Source organism: Neomonachus schauinslandi, chromosome 4 (genome assembly GCF_002201575.2).
Source record: "Neomonachus schauinslandi chromosome 4, ASM220157v2, whole genome shotgun sequence".
In the NCBI taxonomy this organism is placed as follows: Eukaryota; Metazoa; Chordata; class Mammalia; order Carnivora; family Phocidae; genus Neomonachus; species Neomonachus schauinslandi.
Window position 1 is genome coordinate 135,804,177 of NC_058406.1, and position 23,887 is coordinate 135,828,063.

General features: G+C 39.0%; 1 long non-coding RNA gene across 3 annotated transcripts in view; it reads left to right on the plus strand.

Moving 5' to 3' along the window:
* Positions 1-483: 483 nt before the first annotated feature.
* The window catches only part of LOC110579117, a 255,213-nt gene continuing 231,809 nt past the window's right edge, over positions 484-23,887 (plus strand). For 2 of the 3 annotated variants that reach the window (XR_002480227.1, XR_002480228.1), the window contains exons 1-2: positions 484-576; positions 13,548-13,620. This is a non-coding gene — a long non-coding RNA (uncharacterized LOC110579117). Of the gene's footprint in view, positions 577-13,547; positions 13,621-17,832; positions 17,858-23,887 lie in introns of those variants that run through there. The other variant, XR_002480226.1, reaches the window with a different exon arrangement.

The window sequence follows — 23,887 nt, forward strand, 5'->3', positions numbered from 1 at the left end:
TCGTAATCTAGTTTGCAATCTGGGAGTGTGATGTCTCCAGCTTAGTTCTTCTCTCTCAAGATTGCTTCGACTACTCAGGATCTTTTGTGGTTCCATACAAATTTTAGAGTTGTTTGTTCTATTTCTGTGAAAAATACCTTTGGAATTTTGATAGGGATTGTTATTAAATCTACAGATTGCATCGGGTAATATGGGCATCTTAACAATATTAATTCTTCCAGTCCACAAGCATAAAATATCTTTGCAATTTCTTTCATAAAGAGTTTTCAGAGTACAGGTCTTTTACCTCCTTGCTTAAATTTATTCCTAGATATTTTAAGTTGTTTGATGCAATTGTAAGTGGAATTGTTTTCTTAAATTCTCTTTCTCAGAGTTCATTGTCGGTATATAAAAATGCTGGAGTGGGTGTGGAGGGTGGAGTGCTCACCTGCTGACGCTAGAGGGAGAATACAAAAAGGGCGCCCACACACACCTGCCCGCGCCAGGCAGAGGGAGAGTGCAAAGATGGTGCCTGCTTGTGCCTCCAATCCGGAGAGAGTCCCGACAAACTGCTGCAGCTCCCGCAGATGACTTAAGGTTAGCAAATGAATTTCCCTTATCTATGGTCTAGGCGCTTTTCAATCGGCTGCTTTTGCGCTGGGTCCCGGAACAAATGAGTCTGTGTGTGAGCCTTCTAAGAGTGGAATCTCTGTTCCCTACCGACCTATGTTTCTCCTGGAATGTAAGCCCCATTGGTTTTTAATGCCAGATATTTTGAGGGCTCATCTCTCTGGTGCAAGGCCGAAGGGTTGGGTGCCTGATGTGGGCACACCCTAATTCCTCAGGGAGAAGCTCAATATTTGTGAGGTTCCCTCTAGCTCCTCCTGACTGTAGGTTGCTGCACTGGGGGTGGGGTTTTTGGAGAGACCTGTCTCTGCTTCCCTTACCAGTATTAATGTGGCCATTTTATCTTTTGCTGTGGAGAATCTGTTCAGCTGGTTTTCAGGGTTGGTTGGTTGGTTTGTTTTTCAGAGAGAATTGCTGCATATGTGGTTCTATAGATTTGTTGTCTCCATGGGTGGAGGGGAGTTCAGGGTCTTCCTAGACCGCTATCTTGTACCACCCTATCCCACATTGTTTTTTTAACTTCATAACATTTAACTTTACTTCAATTCTATTATTTATTTGATCAATTGCCTATTGATAACTGTCCAAGCTTTTGAAAAATTTTCAGTTATTAACTATAGTTCAATGAATGTTTTTCTACATTGATGTAATAAAATCTTTTAAAAATATTTAAGAAGGATTTACCCCTCAGTTAGGTCCCCAGAGCACTTAGCCTTTTTCATAACATAGGCCAAGTAGACACAGCTGACCTCAAAAAGTTGCAGAATGTAGTAGTACCTGATTAAGAAAACTTCTACCCTACAAAATATTTTGCCTCCAAGAGGCACTTAAACCACTTTAACGAGGAACACGTTTTTCCTTTATACAATTAAATATCTAAAGGTAGAGAAATTTTTATTCTAAAGTCAACCCTCATGGACAAGTTGAAGGACCAATGTTTTATTTATGATGGGACAATTTTGCTCTTTCTCATTTGCTGGGCTTTATGCAAGGCTGTGGTGTTTACTTGGGCACAACTTGAAGGGCCTGTCTTCTCATTCACATCTGTGTGGATGGCCCAGCTAGGTCATGTGAAATTTGTGTGGTTATGCCCCTGATGTCCTGGTGTTTGGTGTAGTTTGTTTCTTGCTTGGTTTGTTTGTTGGTGTACTACTTTTCTAAAAGAAATACAAGAGAGAAAAATCCTGGTGATATGTTTCAGAATTTCAGAATAGTAGTAATGACAATAGTGTTCCACACAGAAGTTTAGAGAAGTTACATATAAGAGAACAAAGACTTCTTTCATAATTAAGACAGAGTTGGTTTGACAGAGGTTTTCAGTAAATCACACCACCAAATATAGAAACTAAGCTTGCTGACTCAGTATATTGCACTAACCACTAAATTCAGCTTCCTTCCTTAACCATGCAGGGCAGAAACAAGGGAAAGAAATATGCCAACCTTTCTGGAACAGGCAGACTCTGGAAAACTGCCAATTCTGGAGGTTGACCTGTATAGTGCATCATTTTACAGAATGCATACCACACCCAGAAACCTTGGAGAAATCGTCATAACATAGATGAGATAATCTCAAAGTTTTCTGATTTCATGTTGAAATGACTAACATGTCAGTAGAAGGTTCTTAAATTCTTTAGAAGGAACTTAAATTCTTTATTCTGGAAATAGGCAATAATTTTAGGATCCCAGAAAATTTAAATCAGTGTTAATTCTGTATGTTTGGGCAGTTGATGGGGGGATCATGCTATTTCAATTCCACAAATCAGGGGCACAAAGACACATTAAAATAAGAAATGAGACACCAGACCAGAATGAGTTAATACAATGTTAACGAAGGCAATAAATCCAAGAGGTGATTTCATAAAAATGTCATCAGCATATTTGCCAAGTAGAGAATCACATTATCTCGATCATGTCTCTTATTTCATTATACCTAAATTCTATATACCCACAGTCGTTCTTTTTGATCTAGGAGAAATACTTTATACCAAGAACAAAGTTATATATGACTTATATATATCTCTTATATAAGTCATGTCTTCCTTATTGTATTAGCTTTAATTAGTTAGCTGATGAGGTCTTTGAGTGCCACCCCAATGTCAGCATGTTTGAGATGGATTGATTGATTCATGTTTCATTCAATTCAGCCAATGTGCGTTGAGCCCCCACAATGTACCAGGCATCATGCTAGGCTGGGCATACAAAACTGAATAAAGGTGAAAAGTTCTTGACTTTATGGAGCTTAGAGTCTGGAGGGAGAGATGGACCAAAAAACCAAAACAAAAGTAATAATTATAGATTAACATGATCGCTGTGCAGGACTAAACAGGATGCTTGATGGAGAATAACAGTGGGAACCATAGTGGTCAGGCTGGGGCTAGCCTCTCTGAGGAGGAGAAATTTAAGTTAAACCTGAAGGAAGAAAAGGAGCCAGGCTGGAGATGAACAGGAGAGAGACTTTTCAGCAGAAGGAGTCAATGGCCAGAGGATGGAACTTGGTGTGGAGGCAGGTGCACGTGAGGAGGAAGAGCTGTGCTGGGCACTGGGGAGGGTGGACATGGACTGGGTTCCTTGGAGGATTTACAATGAAGTAGAATCATAGTAAAAGGTGGACACACATAGCTCAGTCCCTAGGGCCAGATATATTTTTGAATTCAGAACTTGTTTTGCATTTTAGAAAGTCAATATAATGCACACATGAAACCATATAGTAACCCATCTATTATGTAACTGCCAGAGGCACCTGGGGGCGGTACCCTGTAATCAAACGCATTAATATACCTGCAGTGACCCATGGATATTCACGCAAAGTGAGACCAATAAAGACTATACGTGGCCCTGCATCAGTTTACCTTAGGCTTTGCTGCCAAATGAGTTCAGCTCCAAGTAGATTTTGCTACCAACTAAATTATTAAAAGCAAAATCAGTTTTCAGAGCTTTTGGATTTGGACTGGTGGATGACAGATGACAGATCTGTAATTATCCTCCCCTTCCCCAATCATTCGACTGATAGTCCATAATTCATTAATTTGACAAATTATTTTTTGAAGGCTTTTCTAGGTGCCAGGTAGTGTTTTGACCAGAAATGTATTAAACATGAAAAATTCATATATTTTTAAATAGGAAACTTCTTTTAAAAATTAGCCATGTAAAAAAATATATATATCTATGTAAGTTTAAAATGTTAATTTTCTATAGTAAAATATTACTAACAACCACAGAGGCAACAACCCTGAATCAGCTAGCACAAAGCCTCTTGGTATGTAGGCTGACTTAGAAAACCCTAGTGGCAAGTTCTTGGTCAGAGGGGGGTGAGGTGCTGGAATCTACAGTTGGCTTCTCTGAACCTCCTTTAATGTGACAATGTCCAGAGCCTATCAGAAGTTCCTCATACTCACATTTGCCTTTGATAATTAACGGAGTGTATCTGCCTGTGATGAAATATTTGTGATATAGGATTTGGAGGAAACATGTAGAACCAAGAGTATATTTTGGATAATTCTTGTTCCAAATAATGAATTTCAATACTGTTCTTGCAATAGCGCCAGATACTGAGGTAAGAACTTTGCATGGTTTCATTTATCCTAAAAAATGAGGTAGATACAAATATTTATTTCCTTTTTAAGAATCAAGGAACAGGGGCGCCTGGATGGCTCAGTCGTTAAGCGTCTGCCTTCGGCTCAGGTCATGATCCCAGGGTCCTGGGATTGAGTCCCGCATCGGGCTCCCTGCTCCGTGGGAAGCCTGTTTCTCCCTCTCCCCCTGCTTGTGTTCCCTCTTGCTGTGTCTCTCCCTGTCAAATAAATAAATAAAATCTTAAAAAAAAAAAAAGAATCAAGGAACAGAGGTTTAAAAGCAATATGAAGTGGATATTGGCGTTGCACCTACAGAGATCCAGACGCGCCTGGGACCTTACCCCCAACCCAGTACCTGCCCTGCTCTGGAGGTGGCAAAGAAACAATGACTGACAGGTGGGGGAGTGTGAAAGCTCAGGTCCCTTGCATCAGGTTAGGACAGCTCCTGAGATGTAGGTGACACTCCAGAGTGGCGCTGTTCAAGTTGAGCCAACCCTCTGCAGCACTTTGCCTGAGATCACCCCATCTTGGTTTCCTCTTCCTGCTCAGGCTTCCCCTCCACTCTTTCACTCACTCTGACAGGTCTCTCCCAGGCACTTCCTTTAACAAATTGCTTGCACAAAAGTTCTTTTTTTTTTTTTTTTTTTTAAGATTTTATTTATTTATTTGACAGAGAAAGAGAGAGTTCACAAGCAGGGGGAGAGGCAGAGGAAGAGGGAGAAGCAGGCTCCCGGCTGAGCAGGGAGCCTGATGCGGGACTCAATCCGAGGACCCTGGGATCATGACCTGAGCCGAAGGCAGACGCTTAACGACTGAGCCATCCAGGCGCCCCTTGCACAAAAATTCTTGCCTCCGGGTTGGCTTCTGGAGAACTCAGAGCAGCTGTGCTGAGCCCTGGGGAATTCCTGACCCGTGGAAACCATGAGAGATTAAAAAAAAAAAAAAGATTGTTGTTTAAACCGTGATTTGATATATGCAGCAATAAGTGGTTAGGACTCCCTGCTATGCCGCAGTAAGCATGTATAGCAGGGGTTTTCCCAGCTCTTTCTCAGAGGAATCTGTGGCTGAATTCATCATGATCAGGCAGACATATATTCCAGATAGAAGGTTTCCCTTCTTGCTGTAGGGCCTCGGCTACAGAGTGTCTGGGCTGTGAAACAACGTCACCTTGGGTCAGCGCACCCACTTCCTGGTAGATGAAGTGTGACAAAGTATAAACCACCATGGGATCCACTGAACCTACCACGAACCCCCCCACTCGGAAGATTTTAGCCTGATAGAGCACAGGACGGTCTCTTGAAGGCACAGCAAAGAGTGGGGTATGCGATCCTTCGGGATATGGCTTGTACCATAGGACAACAGGCATTACATACCGCTGGGTACCCAGCAGGAGGAATACGGAGGTTCAGGAACCAGAGGCAGGAATAGCGGTGGCCCTGCTCACCATTACTCCGCGTGACCTACTTCTTGTGCCTCTGGATATGTTTTTATACCTTCCTTTCGCTCTCCCAGCTTGGGGATACTTCCAGGGCCGTAGCATGTGGTTCCTCTTGGCCAGACTGGTCCGCACACTACAAAGGGCTGGAGGTGCCTGAGAATTTATGTTGCCCTCCTTTCCCCACCAGTGCTGCCGGCTTGAGTGTGGGGCACAAAAGCGTGGCTCGCTTGCCACAGATTGGGACAACCTGAGGCTGAGCTTGCCCTCTGGACTTCCCTCACAGGACGGGCTCCGCGTGAGGTCTCATCCTTGCTTGCCTTCCTCTCCTTCCTTCTGCTTCAGAGGACCCTCCCCTAACTCACTTCCTAGGGTCACAAACAAAACAAATTGTGGAATCAGGACCTAGAGTTTATTTTATTCATTCTTTATCTGAATTTCAAATTTAACAGGGTGTCCTGTAGTCTATCTGGTAACCGTATCAGGACACTAGCCCAAGTCTGTCTTATTCCAGTACCTCTGCAGTTTTTTTTTTTAAATTAAAAAATCATTTTGAATCTCTGAATCTGTAAATTAATCCAGTGCATATATTATAGAATTCAGACTATAATATTGTAGAATTATGTAGTAAACAGTAAGTCTGCCTACCACCCCGGTGCCCAGCTACTCAGGTCTCCTTTTTAGAAGCAATCATGGTAAACTGTTTCTTGTTTATCTTTCTAGAAATATTCTTTGTAAATGCAGGCATAATTGTGTATGTATCTCTGTAATTTGCTTTATTAGTTTAACAACCTATCTTGGAGGTAGGTCCTTATCAGCACATATAGAGCTGCCTTGTTCTTTTTAATAATTACATACTTACTTTAAAAAGACTCAGTTGATAGTCATGTGGATTATTTTCAGTTTTTTGCTCTTATAGATAACCAAAGTCCAAGCTATGTTGTTTTATTCAATTTAAAGAGACTCCAGGGTCTAAGTATTAAAGTGCAGATCAACAGATTGAATTGCTAAATACTCCTAATAGGATTGAGGAGCGATGTGGTTTACTTGATAATTAGGTAGAGCAGATTTCAGTGGATGCGATCTATGCTCTCTGACATTTAAAATTATTCTGCCCCCAATTACTGTGCTAGAATTTTTTAGTGGATATGAATACATGTTTGACCTGATCCTTTACAATAACTCCCCAAGAAAACTAATAGCTATTTACCAATACAAATATCGTTATCACTCACAACAGGAGAGGGAATACATGGCATTGTATTTAATTTCATCTGGGCGTCAGTGCATTTTCTAAGATTAATGGACAGTGAGTGGAATGCCTACTGCTAAAATCCAGTAAGACAAGAGTGTGTTTTAAAAGCATTGTTTCTGGGATAAGCAGAAGGTCCTATAAATCAGTTGCACTCCTTTCTAGAAAAACACCCTCAGAGAAAGTGGAAGGTAGGTTCCCGGAAGGTTGTTTTGCGAATATATAACAGAAGGGAAGACACATTTCAGGGCAAGAAGACACAGGTCCAATGTGCTCAGGGTAGAGCCAAATGATGAGTTTAGAGGTTATGGGAGATTGACAAGGGCACATAGTCTGGTATATCATCAAACAGGGAAGTTCTTGCTGGCTGAGAAGATAGTGGGGAAAATGGGGTGATGGTGTAGTATGCGAGAAATTATTATTATAGACTGATACTTATTTGGGGCAACTCTCATTAGGTTAGAAATACTCCAGGGGTGCCTGGGCGGCTCAGTCGCTTAAGTGTTTTGCACTCTTGATTTCGGTTCACGTCATGATCTCAGAGTCGTGAGATCGAGCTCCGTGTAGGGCTCCATGCTAGGTGTGGAGCCTGCTTGAGATTCTCTCTCTCCCTCTCCCTCTGCCCCTCCCCACTCTAAAAAAAAAAAAAAGAAAAAAAGAACAAGAAGAAATTCTCCTGTCCTCAGTAGGTGTGCATTACAGTAGCCTGACATGGAAACAAAGATGCTATCTAAAAACAAGAGTTGTTCTGAACAGAATTCATATGTTAAAGTATAATATAAAAGTAATATGCATGGTTTAGATTTCCTTAAATTCCATAATTCTTTGCTAGTCAAGCATATGCAACTACTCCCTGATAAGCTTCCATAAAGGCAGGCTAACGGAGTAGGAATTTGGTTTAAAAGGGAAGATAAAGGTTCTGCAATCACTATCTATCCTGTGTTTCCCTCCCTCCACAATTAATCTTTTCACTACCTTTAAAAACATGTTCGTTACTTAAGGAAGAAACAGCTTTGAAATATTAGATAAGTGTGTGGAGTTTTCAACCTGGTTCTATGGTAAACTTATTATTTGAGAAAGGAACATTAGCAGATTTGACCCCATCGCTTTGCCTTTTTTTTTTTTTTTTTTAACACTCTTATGTCCACTGGTACTGGGGAGCAGGTACACTCTGAGTGGTGTGCATGGTATTTGTTTGCTCACACTTTATACATTAAATAAACATCACAGGAACTGAAACAATCGATGCTTCTCAAGTATAAGGATCCTCTCAGCCACGGGATTTACTTGAGCACTTCCTGAGAAGTGCTATTGTAAATATACAAGCCACGCCACCCACTTGCAAATTGCACTTGAGCACCACGTGAATGCGTCTCTTGAACAAACATGAAGGGGCTAGATCGCAAAAAACAGCGTTCCGAAAACAAACATGAAACACTGATTTTTTTTTTCTTCCAGGCATTGCCTGGTGATACTAGTCTGCCTACTGTCCTGTTTCTTATTTCTTACTCTTCCTAAGCTACCTATACTTCATTGTTTCCTGTAAATTCGAAAATGGTAAAAACAGTGAATATGATCTTTATTCTAAAGCATCTTCCCTTCCTGTCTTTATTAGTCCACTACCTGGCTTTCCTGTCCTTGTGGGTTGGCAGTGGAAGAGAGGAAGAGTTTTCCTTGCTCCTCTTAGGGTCTCTGGCTGGGTCTGAACATTAAACTGACAAAGACAGATGAACAGGAGAAAAGCATGCGCGTTTTACCGAATTTTTACATGTACACGGAACCCACACGAGAGAATGAGGACCAGAAGTGACTGGAGCAGGAAGCTTTTATATCTTTTATGCGAAGAAACAATAAACTTGTGGAGAATTGACAAAACAAAGCGGTTTGGGCTTAAGGTAGTAAATGGTGAAGAAGTTACTAGGAAGATAAAGGTTTAGTTTAGTAAGGTTTGTTTGCAGATTCTTCTGGTGCCTTCTCTGGGCTGATAAGAGTTTATCTCCAGTAAAAGGAGACTCAGCGTCCTGTGTTTAAGCAGAAAAGGGGCGGCTTTGTCTGCCATTACTGCTTCATTGTTTTCAGCCCAAAATAATTTGTATGGCAAAGAGGCATATTTTAGGGTGACATATTCTGGTTTTCTTCAGCAAATAGGAGTCATGGAATCAAATGACTCCAAGCCCGGGGGCACTTGGAAGGGACATCTGGTAGAAAAATCCAGGAGAAATAAATATAGAATTTTAGATTTCCAGGGCTGGAAGGAACCTTAAAGAGAATTCAACCCAGTATCAGATATTTGAATCTCTCCGGAAATGTGCAGAATTGTTTAAAACACAGTTTCTAGTTTGCAAACCCTTGCGTCCTGAAGCCTACTTCCTTCCCACTTTTGAACATTAAATTACCAATTTCTAAGTTTCTGGCCAGTAATGTTTAAAACTGTCATAAATTATTGTACATCTCACATAAAACTAATATCATATGTCATTGCCTATAGTAAGTTTGTATTTATTTTTCTTTCTTCTTCAAGATAATCTTCTGGTACATTTTTCTATTTTCTATTTTCTCATAGCAGTGAGAATACAGATATTATCACTGTTTTCCTATTCTCTTCTTGATTCAAATCTCAAAGAGTATTGAACTGGGAACTTGAGCGTAATTAGCAGAGATAATAAAACAAGAAAAAGTAGATACAATAAACTATTTAAAAAATCAAATTCTGAAACCAAAGGGCACTTCAGTTAGCTATCATTTAGTAAAATATCTTCATTTTAGAAGATGAAGAAAGGAAGACCAAGAATGTTTGTGTGACTTGTCTAGTGATACACAGGTGGTTATGGTGGATCCTCTGCTAGGTCCCATTCTCTTGAATTCCAGAGGGGCTGTAAGGCAGATCTTAAGAGAAACTTCAATACATGAAAGGTATTCCAGCTTCTCCTTTCTGAAAACTTGCTAGACCTTTGGATTCTGAGAACTTGATTTCTTTTTCTCTTTCTCTCACTCTCTCTTTATTTTTTTTTGCACATCAGCTAACTCCAATTTAAACTTTCAGCCTCAGAATAATGGGAAATAGCATCCACTGAGCCTATTAAATTCTCAGAAAATTCTGGGTCTGGAAAAGATTCCAGAGGCTCCCAGTTTGGGCTATTTATAATGATAAAGGGGAGCAATAATATACGTGATCTAAAATAATAAATAATTTTTAAGAAATCTTAAATATGAAAATTAACAAGTAGGCTAACATATTAATGGGAAACATCCTTTTTAGGCAAAGCATATATATGCAGAATATTTAGGGTTTTACTTTCAAAAGGGGAGGACTTATGTAACTCCATCCACCACCATCCCTACAAGCTGTAAGAGAAACTTTGATAAAAGCCGTGATATTCTGGAATATATTTCAGATAGGAGAGGTCTAAGCAATAGGTTATGGCTCATTTTAAAGGATGGAATATATTTAATTTATGTAGAGAGGTGGATAGTAGAGCTAATCAGCTTTCTATGATAAAATTCCTAGGATGGACCTCATTGAGAAATGCTGTAATGTTGAGGGAAGAACCAAAAGGAAGGGTCACTTGTAACCACTTCTAGGACTATTATTAACATGGCTGGCTGTGTAAACAGTCATGCTCATTCCCGCCTGCACTCCTGCGGTAAATTAATTTTTGAAATCCATTCTATCTCTGTGTATCTTCTCTTTTATTATCAAATTTCTGATTCTCAGGTTTTTGTTTGTTTGTTTTTAATAGAGGATATAATCTATTTTTCTTAAAAAGGAACTCCAGCTTTACATCTCTTCTCCTTGGAGATTTTGCAAACTCGATTTATCATGAATAATTGAGAGTTTACTTTTGTTGGAAACATTTTTTTATGACTGCATCAATATACAGAAAATAAAAAGATGCTGACACAAAGTTAAAAAGATGTTGACCCACCAGCTCACCAGTCCTAAAGACTAATGTTGGATCCATGTGTGTTTGGACTCTGCCATGGCAGACCACAGCTGTTTGAATGATTATTTTTCATAACGTTGGGTAGGCAGAACACAAATGAATGAAGTTCTTCATTCTCAGTTGATGTATTTCCAGATTCCTTAGACTTTCTCTTTTTAAGAATCATTTCACGCCTTGTGTTTTCTGTTTTCTTCGCATTGTTTTTCTTCTTAAATAAGGGACCTCAGAATTAGACCCCTTTAGGAATAAATGTTTTGCTAAAACAGTGTTTCCTTTAATCTACAGCCTTTCTCCTTCAGGCCATTTCTACTTCCTCTTCCTTAAATAGCCCATTTCCCAGTTTTTGACCACTAGGTGTCATGAGTATTCACACAAATGCCTCAAAAGTGTAAAAATAAACTTTCTTAAAATAAGCCTCTGAGTATCTTGACTTTCCATATAAGATTTTATATCACTCGGGCCCACATAGTAGCTCCTATTTGTATGTGATTAAAACTCATACTAGAAAGTTCAGAAAAACTGCCAAACCCAAGGAGAACAAAATGGAAATCTTTGTGGTATATGAATGGTTTGTCAAAGGGGCAAATATGTGTAGCTTTGAACTTTGCAGAACTCATTCCTTCCAGACTCCCTTCCCCACAGGCTTCCAGAGGTGCCCTAGCCCCACCACAGGAGCTTCACAGGCACTTCCTTTTAGAGACGCACTGCACAAGACAAGAGCACATTGATTGAAATACCCTTTAGAAATTTTTGCATTACTTTGTAATTGCATTTGTAAATGAGACACCAGGACCCACTATCATTCTTATTTGTATTTCAGCTGAAGTGTCTGATAGATTAAAAAATTATTTTCAAATCATGCCTTTTGCGAGCTAGAAGGATCCTTAGAATGATCACTTCTAACTTTCTGATTTTAGGTTGGGGAAATGATACCTGGAGGGTTTTGCTCATTGTCCAAAGATGGTAGCAGAACTAGACCTTGGACGCACATCTTCTGATTCCTACTCAGAATTCATCCTCTTTGTAGTGATTACTGTTCTTAGGGTGGATTCACATATCTACCATGGAATTTTGAAGAAAATATAAATCAAAATATTCCTTAGCTTATGTTCAATATTATAAGAAAATCTTAGCTAAGTAAGCTTCCTTGGTGGAGATTTGATGTTAAAAAACAAAACCAAGGGGCGCCTGGGTGGCTCAGTCGGTTAAGCGTCTGCCTTCGGCTCAGGTCATGATCCCAGCGTCCTGGGATGGAGCCCGGCATGGGCTCCCTGCTCGGCGGGAAGCATGCTTCTCTCTCTCCCACTCCCCCTGCTTGTGTTCCCTCTCTTGCTGCGTCTCTCTCTGTCAAATAAATAAATAAAATCTCAAGAACAAAACAAAAACAAAACCAAAGTCAGTCTATTAGTTATCATCACGATGATAAGAAACAAATCTTAATGCTCTCATTCTATAGAATTTACAGATCATATCTTAATTCAGAGAGATGGAATGGCTGCTTCACTTAGCTTTTTGCATTGCTGCCAGATCCATACCCATCTTTCAATGAAGTTTTTTTTTTTCCCCCAAAGGAAGACGGCCATATTTAATGGAAAGATGTAGTCTATATATTGGAATTCTAAGTCTAAAAGAATATTCTTGTTGTTGTCACCAAGGTGAAAAGGAAATTAGCTTAGTCACTTAGAAATAAATGGAGTGAAAAATATTCTATTTTTCCAAGTAGCTGTATCATAAAATAATTTTGTTTGTGTAATGCATGTTATTTCTTAGGATAAACAGGGCCATCCTTGTATGATCAAAAGGTTGGGACAATCCATGTCCAGGATGTTTACTCACTTTCCAGGGAGAGGATCCTATAGACCCCTCTGGTAAATATGGCTCTTTTCATTCTGACCCAGATTTCCATGGTAAACCCAGGTGCAGAAATTCTTTGAGTAAAACTTTTCATCTAATTATAATACTAAACAATCGCTTTGGCTAAATTTTCTTATAAAAAATGTAAACACTGAATTAAAAATTTTCTGGTGACAACAGTGCATGGAAACTAGTTACACTGGTAATTTCAACCAGTGTTTGAGATATTCTACCCAAAAAAGTTACAACACAAAATAAGTTGGTGAAATAAGTTTGTCTGCTTAAAACCCTTTCTCAGACATTTACAATTTTGCTTAGCATATTATAGACTGAAAAATCCTGCAATTAGGAAACTTGTTGTAAAAGGACAAATAACATCTTGTGAAAAACAGGTTGAGAAACTTTGATTGCCAAAATAACATAAAATACTTGACTGATAAATCAACTACTCTGTGTCTTGTGATGTGAAATTCTTCAATTTGATTTTTATCTCATTTATTGGCAGTATCTTGACAGTATCCCCTTTGCCTCCATGGCCACTTTCGGGCCAGCAAGATTCGTAATTGCAACATCGAAGACTCAGGCCCTGCCAAATTTATCCACAGAATTTCCTAAGTATCAATGTCCTGTTGACAGATGGACTATTTTAAAATATTACTTTCACGGGGTATAAAACAGTTGTTTCAACTGATTTCCTCTAACCCATTTATTTCTTTCACTTATGTACAAAGAGGTCAAATAAGCCTGGACTAAAAATGCAATTGTTTTATTTCCTGGGAGCTGATATTATGGTTGTTGAGTGGTTGTAGAAGTAGCTTGCCTATTCAAGATAAAATGCTAACTTTTTAGTGTGGCATAAAATGTTGAGTGCATTTGTTTCTAAGGTGGCGTGGAAGTGGTATGCCCAGATCACCACCGATAACAGAGCTTTGGCACAAGAAATCAAGATAAAACCAGGTAACCTGGGCTAATGTCTCACTTTCTTGTTATAAATTAGCTTTGGGTCCTGATACTTCCGTAACTGGGTTGTTCTGTAAGCCTGATGGAAAACTGTAACAATATTTTTGCACTGTTTTGTTTGTAGCCATAGCTTCTGTGATAGGCTTTCCCTGTGTTTTCTAGTCCTCCATCCCAAGAGAGAGGATTCATTTACATTAGTTTGTCATCATCCCATACAAAGAATTCTTACTAGGCAGTTTTATACCAAGCTATTGCAAAAGCCATTGACTACCCTCAAGTTCAAGTTCAATTTGAAACTTAGTGCCTCTGGAACTAGACTAATCCCCAACTCTTGTTAATTTTGTGCAGAGTATCAGCATTTTCTTCTGATACACATGCCATGAATCCTAGCAATAAGTTCCCTAAAGAATTACTTGCCCTTTCTGTCCTCGAAGGGGATATAATGACTGTGGTCATGGGAACCCAGAAGTTCCCATCTGCTACTTCAACTGATCTCCCATTGCCCTTCTCCTTTCCTCATGAAAAATAGATGAATTTCTTTTCTCTAAATATTCTATGCTTATACTTGCTGCCATGTTTTGTGCATGTACTTCTATCAGAATGCCATTCCCTTCCTTTATCACCGAATAAATTCGTCCCATATTTCTAGGCTTGGTTAAAGCAGTACCTTTTCTAACCTATCTTTCATGTTCATTCTGAGGCTCACAGAAAACTTCAGTTGCCATGAAAAAAATTAAGATTAGAGATTAGAATAGTTAGTGTATTACTTATAATAGGAGTAGCTGCTATAGCATACATTACTCAAAATATGTAATTGTTCAAAAATGCATGATAGAAGTTTCTCTCTCAATCATATAAACTCCCAAAGAGATCACGGGCAATTCTCCTCCAACTAGTGATGGAGGGTGTTAGGCTCATGATATCTTTGAGATTCACCATCCCTAACACTGAGCTATCTGCATCTACTAGTGGAAGAAAAAAAAAGAGGGTGAAAAAGGTGTGACCACTTCTTGACAACCTTGATCTGGAAGTAATATGCATTACTTCCACTCATTTCTGTTCGTAAGCACAGCTCAGATGGCCCAACCTAAATGTCTTGCTTGAGCTTGGGAAGTGTGGTTCCTGATTGGGTGGCAGTTTCCTGGTGACAAAACCTACTGTGGGAGGGAAGCATATGTGTTGGGGATGACAGCTGTCTCGACTACAGTTAATATTTTTATGTTTGCAAATGACATAAACCTCAATTTAAGAAAGCTTAAGCAATTAGGGTGTTTTAATGAAGCCATTCAGGGGGTCATTCTGAGATGCCTAGGAAAAGCTGCAGGGATCAGGCAACCCTGGGGAAATTCAGATAAGGAACCTGGAGACAACATCACCACCACAATGATCTTTTGTCTTTGTTTTAACAAGGCTGGCTAACTTTGGCCTTTTGTATTGCAGAGCAATCACTTCTTAGATATGGTGGGGGTGGGAAATTAGCCAGCTCCAGGCTTAGCGTCTCCCAAGTTTGGTGACTGCAGGAAAAAGTGAGAATGTGTGTTTACCTATTTTGCTATGTAAAAATCCCGGGGAAAGACTCTGGCCAATTTGGCTCATATGTTCCCCCTCTGGACCAATTACTGTGGTTAGTCCTAAGAAGTGCTCTGATTGGCTAGGCTAGAGTCATGTGTCACTCCCCCCCCCCATTTTAGCGGAGGCAGGCACTATGATGATGGCAGCTCTATACATGACAAGCCTAAAATCAAACTGTCCACAGAAAGGTAGGAGCTGATATTACCAAAGAATGAACAAAGATTTTCTGGGTAGGACAGAAAAAAAAAATCTATTATAGAAATGCTTTTTGAAAAAAAAAAAACAAAAAACAAATTAAGAATAATGAATTGAGACTCTGAGATTTTATTCTAAAGATCAGTTTTGTTTTTTTTTTTTAAGATTTTATTTATTTATTTTGAGAGAGAGAATGAGAGAGAGAGAGCACATGAGAGGGGGGAGGGTCAGAGGGAGAAGCAGACTCCCTGCTGAGCAGGGGAGCCCAGTGTGGGACTCGATCCTGGGACTCCAGGATCATGACCTGAGCCAAAGGCAGTCCCTTAACCAACTGAGCCACCCAGGCGCCCCCTAAAAATCAGTTTTCTATATGTTTTCCTAACTTCTATAATAGTAAAATACTTAAATTTGATAGTAACCTGAAGAAAACTTCAATCTTCTCCATATTTATGTTAATTGCCAGATGTCAAATTTCATTTTATTTGATGTTTCACTTTACCATACCATGAAATTTTCATAAGGGGCCATAATATGCGAATGAGATAAAAAATCTATTCTTCCAACTGCACATGGGTCAGAATTAGTATAACCATATATTTTGGTTTTTGCTGGTGACAGTCGTGTTTATTTCTCTTGTCTTAGAATGTGAAAAGTTTTATGAAAAGTGTATTAGGAAATAATTTCATTATTTCACTAAATTGCCACTATTTAACACTGTCTTCTCTGAGTTGCCTTTGTTAAAATATGAATCCAAGGACTTGGCAAGCTTCTGTGCTGAGAGAAAACAGTGCTTCCTTAGGTTCCTTTATTTTATTTAGCCACGTCTAGTGGGATCTGTACAGTACTTTAGGTTCCTGTTCCTGGAACTTTAGCAAAAGCAAAAGTGAAATGGACCATTGCCAAGGTAATCGGAAAGAATAAATTTCTGGAAATTAAAATTGTGTTGTTTTAGTAAATATTTTTCATTAACTAAACTATATATGTATATATATTCTTGTGTATATTCTTTTTTTTTAAGATTTTATTTATTTATTTGATAGAGAGAGAGAGAGAGCAAGAGAGGGAATGCAAGCAGGGGGAGTGGGAGAGGGAGAAACAGGCTACTCGCTGAGCAGGGAGCCTGATGCGGGGTTCAATCCCAGGACCCTGAGATCATGACCCAAGCCCAAGGCTGATGCTTAATGACTGAGCCACCTAGGCACCCCTATTCTTGTGTATATTCTTGATTAGATTCTAGTCTTTCTTGTAGGCTAGCTATACTCCCACCTTTGAATAATGTGAGATAAAATTTAGTTATTCTTCAGTTTTATAAAGAACATTTATTATATAGTAGGTACCATTTTCTAGGTACTGGGAATAGTCATAAAAAAATGGACAGGGGTGCCTGGGTAGCTCAGTTGGTTGAGTGTCTAACTCTTGGTTTCAGCTCAGGTCACTATCTCAGGGTTGTGGGATTGAGCCCTTCATCAGGCTCCACACTCAGTAGGGAGTCTGCTTGAAATTCTCTCCCTCTCCCTCTGCCCCTCCCCCTGCTCTCTCTCTCTCTCAAATAAATAAATAAATCTTTTAAAAAAGATCATATGATCTTCTCCATAGATGAAGGAAAAGCACTTAACAAAATTCAACATTTTTTCATGATAAAAAGTCTCAACAAACTGGAAACAAAGGGAATGTCCGTCAACATAGTAAAGGCTACATATCACAAGCCCAAAGCTAATATCATACTCAAATGGCTCATGTGTAGGATTGTGTGTGATAGATAAAAAAATGGCCAAAAATTCTTGTCAGCCCCTTCTACCACGAGATGGAATCCACATTCGCTGAATTTGGGCTAGTCTTGCCACTTGCTATGACCAATAAATGCAATAGAAGTGATGCTGTTGGGTTCTGAATCTTATTCCAAGACTTGGAATAAGGCAAGGATGCCCTCTCTCACCATTTTGTTCAGCGTAGTAGGAGAAGTCCTAGCCAGAGTCATCAGACAAGATAAAGAAATAAAAGACATCCACATTGAAAAGGAAGAAGTAATATTATCTCTGTTTGCAGATGACATATTATATACAGAAAACCTGAAAGACTCCAGTAAATAACTGTTAGAATTAATAAACAAATTCAGTAAAGTTGTAGAATATAAAATCAATATACAAAAATCTGATGTATTACTGTACACTAACAAATAAGGATCAGAAAGAGAAGAAAACAATCCCATTTATAATTATATCAAAAATTATAAATACTTAGGAATAAATTTAGCCAAGGAGGTGAAAGTTCTATACGCTGAAAAGTATAAGATGTTGGTGAAAGAAATTGAAGAAGACACAAATAAATGAAAAGATATTTCATGTTCATGGGTTGGAAGAATTAATAAAATGTACACACTATCCAGGGCAATCTACAGATTCAATGCAATCGCTATAAAAATTCTAATGGCTTTTTTCACAGAAATAGAAAAAAGAATCCTAAGATTGTATGGGACCACAAAAGACCCTAAATTGTCAAAGCAAGTTTGAGAAAGAACAACCCAGAAGCATCACACCTTCTCATTTCTCATATTCCAAAGGTATGATAATTAAAACATACGGTATTTTCATAAAAACAGATATGTAGATCAATGGAACAGAATAGAGAGCCCAGAAATAAATCCATGTATATATGGTCAATTGATTTTTGACAAAGTATCCAGGAATATACAATGATGAAAGGGCAGTCTTTTCAATAAATGGTGTTGGGAAAACTGGACAGCCACATGCAAAAAAATGAAACTGGACCCCTATCTTACACCATACACAAAAATTAACTCTAAATGGATTAAAGATTTGAATTAAATGGATTAAAAATGGATTAAAGCAAAAATAAACAAGTGGGACTACATAAAACTAAAAAGCTGCTGTACAGCAGAAGAAACCATCAAGAAAATTAAAAGGAAACCTATAGAATGGGAGAAAATATTTGCAAACCACATATTCAATAAGGAGTTAATATCTATAATATACAAAGAACTCCTATAACTCAATGGCAAAAAAACAGATAAATCAATTGAAAAATGGGCAAAGAACTGAATAGACATTTTTCCAAAGAAGACATACAAATAGCCAACAAACAGATGAAAAGGTGACCAACATCACTAATTATCAGAGAAATGCACATCAAAATCTTAATGAGATATCACCAAACACCTGTTAGCATGGCTATTATCAAAAAGACAAGAGATAACATATTTTGGCAAGGATATGGAGAAAAGGAAACACTTGGGAACTGTTAGTGGAAATGTAAATTGGTGTAGCCCCTATGAAAAACACTATGGAGTTTCCTCAAAAAATAATAATAAAACTACCATGTGATCCAGCAATCCCACTCCTGATGTACAAAGGAAATAAAACCATTATCTCGAGAGCTATCTCTACTCCCACATTTGTTGCAGCATTATTCACAATAACCAAAGTATGGAAACAACCTAATTGTCTGTCATTAGATGAATGGATAAAGTAAATGTAATATATAATATATATATTGATATATATAACATTAATATAGAAATGCAATTACTTATATCAGAAAGAGAATACTATATAGAGAAGAATGTTATATATAACTTAGCCTTAAAAAGAAGGAAATCCTTTCATTTTTGACAACATGGATGAAACTGGAGGGCATTATACTTAGCAAAATAAGCCAGACAGAGAAACACAAATGCTGAATGATATCATTTATATGTGGAACTGGAAGGAAGGGAGAAAGGAAGGAAGGAAGGAAAGAAGGAAGGAAGGGAGGGAGGAAGGAAGAAAAGAAAAGAAAAGAAAAGAAAAGAGAAAAGAGAAACTTAACTCATAGAAACAAGAGTGAAAAAGCAGTTGCCGGGGGTCAGAGTGGGGGAAATAGAGAGAGGTAAAAGTGTACAAACTTTCAGTTATAAGATGAATAAGGTCTGGGGCTCCTGGGTGGCTCAGATGGTTAAGTGTCGGCCTTCAGCTTGGGTCATGATCCCAGGGTCCTGGGATGGAGCCTTGCATCGGGCTCCCTGCTCAGTGCGGTGCCTGCTTCTCCCTCTACTGTTTGTGCTCTCTCACTCTATCAAATAAATAAATAAATAAATTTTTTAAAAAAAAGATGAGTAAGTTCTGAGAATTTAATGTATAACATGGTGACCATCATTGATAATATTGTATAATTGTATTTGTATTATTGACATTTGCTAAGAGTAGAACATGAATGTTCTCACCCAAAAAAAAGGGGAAGAAAAGGTAAATATGTGAGATGATAGATGTGTGAATTAACCTAATAAAGAAAATCTTTTCACAATGTATAGGTATAGCAAATCATCATGTTGTACACTTTAAATATCTTCCAGTGATACCTTAGTAAAGCTGAGAAAAGAAAAGGGAAAAAAAAAAGTTATGCCAGTGTTACTCAACTTTCTTTTCATTATCACTCCCTAATGAAACATTTTGGACATGTTTTTCCCTTATTACCCATACCCTTATGAAATTTTAATACCACAGATATTCTTTATATTTGTTTATGTTCCGTGGCTCTTCAGAGGGCCATAAGCCATTGTAGTATCTAACAAAATGTTTTACACCCCCGAGAACCAGTTTTTGCTACTGGGGTGTACTGCCCTCTTGGCGAAGCTCTGCTTTCAATGTCATAATTAGTGGAATAGTAAAAAGAACATTCAATTTATAGTTAGTTGCAGATTATGGAGGATTGGAATACCAACTCTACCTTGTACTATCACTCTTATTTTAGCAAAAGTATTCAATTTCCTTGAATGTCAATGCTTCATGTATAAAATAGGGTAAGGTAAAATAATAAGCAAACAAAGAAACAAGATGGAAAATATCTTACTTGCCTAACATCACAGGGGTGTTGTGAGAGCAACTTTTCCCAAGATAAGTTTATTTATCAAGATGGGACTCACCAGAAGATTGCCTATCAGCATTTTCTTCACAAAACCAGAGTCTTGATATAATTAACATAGAAGGAACCTCAGATGTTTGCCCAGTAGAGATGGGACTGTGGCAATAAGGTCTGCATTTCAGTTGAGCATGCAATCAGATGATAAGGGTCTTATGTGGAACTTGTTGAGAATAAAGGAGTACTCATGCCTAATGGAGTAAAAAGTCACAAAGGGAAATCTTGGAATATTTTTTATTTAAGAACTTTGAAAATAGTATCAAACATTGCTTGACTTCAGTGAATTATTTGCAATCAAGGACTGGATTAGATGATTGCAAATCATTCCTTCTAATATTTAATTCATTGCTTTTCTATAACGAATGTAATTATCTTTAGGCAACCTGAAATATCAATGTAAATTTTTATTTCTAACCATAGTTTCTTAAGTATAACATCTGTTCTTATAAAATAAGCTGAATTGGTCTAAAATAAGTTAATTAAGTTGGTCTTATAAAGTTTATTTAACTTTTAACTCTCCACAACTTCTGAAATATACAATTTGTTGAAAAATAATAAGATGTGGGGGTGCCTAGGTGGTGCAGTTGGTTGAGCAATCAACTTGTGGGTTTGGCTCAGGCGCTGATCTCAGGGTGGTGAGATCGAGCCTGGCCTCCAGCTCCATGCTGAGTGCAGAGTCAGCTTGAGATTCTCTCTCCCTCTCTATCTGCCCCTCCCAACCTGCACTCACTCTCGCTTGCTTGCTCTCTCTCTCTCTCTCAAATAAATAAACAAATCTTTGGAAAAAAAATAAACAACCCAATAAGATGTATAACATTTATTGAGCTCATGATGTATACCAGGCCCTGGACTAGGTATGTTACAATCATGGTTTCTGATCCCCATAGCAACATGAAGGATTAATAATACATACTGTAGCAGTTAACTACTGTAGCATTGGTCATTTTATTGACTCCCAGTTCTGTTTTCACCTAGGTTGTGCTTGCTTAGGGTCACTCACGTGGACGCAGTTTCTGAGCAGCTTGGCTGGGAGCTATTTGGTCTAGGGAGGCTCAGTTAGTATGCCTTGTCTTGGCTCCACGTGGTCTCTCTTTCTCCAACAGATCAGCCTGGGCTGTAGTGTCCCAAGAAGGCAAGAATGGAAACTGCACAGCTTCCTGAGACCCAGATTCAGAACCCAACAGCATCACTTCTATTGCATTTATTGGTCATAGCAAGTGGCAAGACTAGCCCAAATTCAGCGCATGTGGATTCCATCTCGTGGTAGAAGGGGCTGACAAGAATTTTTGGCCATTTTTTAATCTATCACACACAATCCTACACATGAGCCATTTGTCATTTGTTTTGAGAAATCTCTCAGTAAACTCTTACTCGTTTATTAATTTTTTATTTTCACTATCTTCAACTGAGCACACCAAAGAGGTAGGGGAAAGATATCAAAACTTATGGGGCACCTGGGTGGCTCAGTTGGTTGAGCGACTGCCCTCGGCTCAAGTCATGATCCTGGAGTTCCCGGATGAGTCCCGCATCAGGCTCCCTGCTCGGCGGGGAGTCTTCTTCTCCCCCTGACCCTCCCCCGTCTCATGTGCTCTCTCTCTCTCTCATTCTCTCTCTCTCTCAAATAAATAAATATCTTTAAAAAAAAGAAATAAAAACTTATAACAATATTATGCATGCAGTGACCCAAGCAGAAGAAAAACATTCATACTGCTGAAATCTCCATGAGCTCTGAGTTTTAGAGATAAGTCCAACAAACATATTTGAGGTATAGAAACTTCCCCCAAATGTTGCTTGTGGAATGGATTATTCTGTCGGGGGCAGTGAATAAGGCTGGACCCAGAGCCGCATGGAGGTTTAGGCAATGCTTGGTGCTCTGGAGCCTTGCTTGCCCCTGAGCTGAGGCTGTGTGGACAGGACACTGCTGGGTGAGCCTGTCATGGGGCCTATCACTTTGGAACAGTCCCCTTAACCCCCCTTTGTTTCTAGAGCTGGTGAAGAGTTGGGGTTGAGCAGGAGCATGGGAAATACCCTGTCAAATGAGCTTGGTACTATGGGGGTCAGGATTTTTTCCTTCATAGAGGAAGGAGGCAGCGGAGTATGGTGGAATCTTAGAAGTGCACAGGTCTGTGTGCTCTCTGCTCTATCACTTTTTAAAAAAAAAATTCTAGTTTTGGGGCTCTGGGAAAATCGATCTCTCTGATCCTCAGCTTCCTCATTTTCAGAAATAATACATACTTCTCAGGATTTTTGTGAGGACTAAATAATGAATGGCATGAAAGTATCAAGTGCAGTTCATGGCATTACCTGGTAATTGCTTCTAACATGGTAATTATGAGTGGAATTAAATTAAGTTGAATTTTACTTTCCATGGATAGCTTATGCTGCCTCATGGAGCCATAGGCGGTATTATTTATGGATTCATTTATTCAGAAAATATTTATGATACCACCTCTGTGTGCTACAGACACTCCCAGGTGCTGGGAAGATGTGACTAGAGCAGACAAGGTCTGTGGCCTCAGGTATGAGTGTGAAGCCTCATTTCCTCACTGCTCCAAGTGTGGCGCTCATTGACGTCACCAAGGAGATCACTAGAAAGACAGAGGCTCAGGCTCCGCCCCAGACCTGCTGAATCAGAATGTGCCTTTGAACAAGGTCTGCCACACGGTTCGTGTGCACGTTAATATATGAGCAGCACTGCTCTACCGAACCTTAAGTGGCATCTATGACATTCTACCCCATTTGGTACTGAGAGGTGTCCGGGGAATGTTCTTGCATTGAAGAAGATGGTAAATCTGAGATACAGAACTGAAAATGTAGAGAAAACCAGCTACAAAGAGTTTGGTTTTAACTTCCTTAACTTAGCAGAAAGAAATCACGTAAGACACACAGGCCAAAGTATTAAAGAGAAAATGATGACGAGAAAAGCAATAAAAGCAAGGGCATGCATAGTCTTGAATTCTTTCTCTCATCCTCATTTCCTCATTTGTGCAGGATATGGTGCAAGCTTTGACATTGCCAACCCCATCCTGTCCTACAGTCCCCATGCCCAGCCCTGCCATATTTAGGGGACTTGGTGAATGAACGGTGTGGTTAAGGCACTTTTCACTGCTGGACATGGGTGGAGCTCTCACTTGCTGAATGTGCCCCTGCCTGGGTCCTCTTAAAAGATTTTTATCAATGACGTGAACGAAGTCATAGAAAGAAAGCTCTCACATTTACTAAGAACACAAATCTGGGAGGGTGTGACAGACACTGTTAGTTGTCCCCGAGTACCTGTTCCTCACCCTCTTACTTAATAATAGGATGGTTCTTTTTAACCTGAGACACAGCTGCCCAGGATAGAGAGAGCATTTTTTTCAGCCTGTCTCATAGGTAGTTGTGGTCATGTGGCTATATTCTAAGTAATGAATAAAAGGTACGAGAGGCAAAATTCTGCTCTCTATAAAAAAGTCATTTCTCAAGGGTCTATAAACCAAAGTGTATATTATATGGAATGACATTTTGGGGCGGTCATCTTAAATAGGCTGGAGACAAACTTCTTGGCTCTTTCCTACTTCCTGTTGGCTGGAGAGTGGGTAGGACA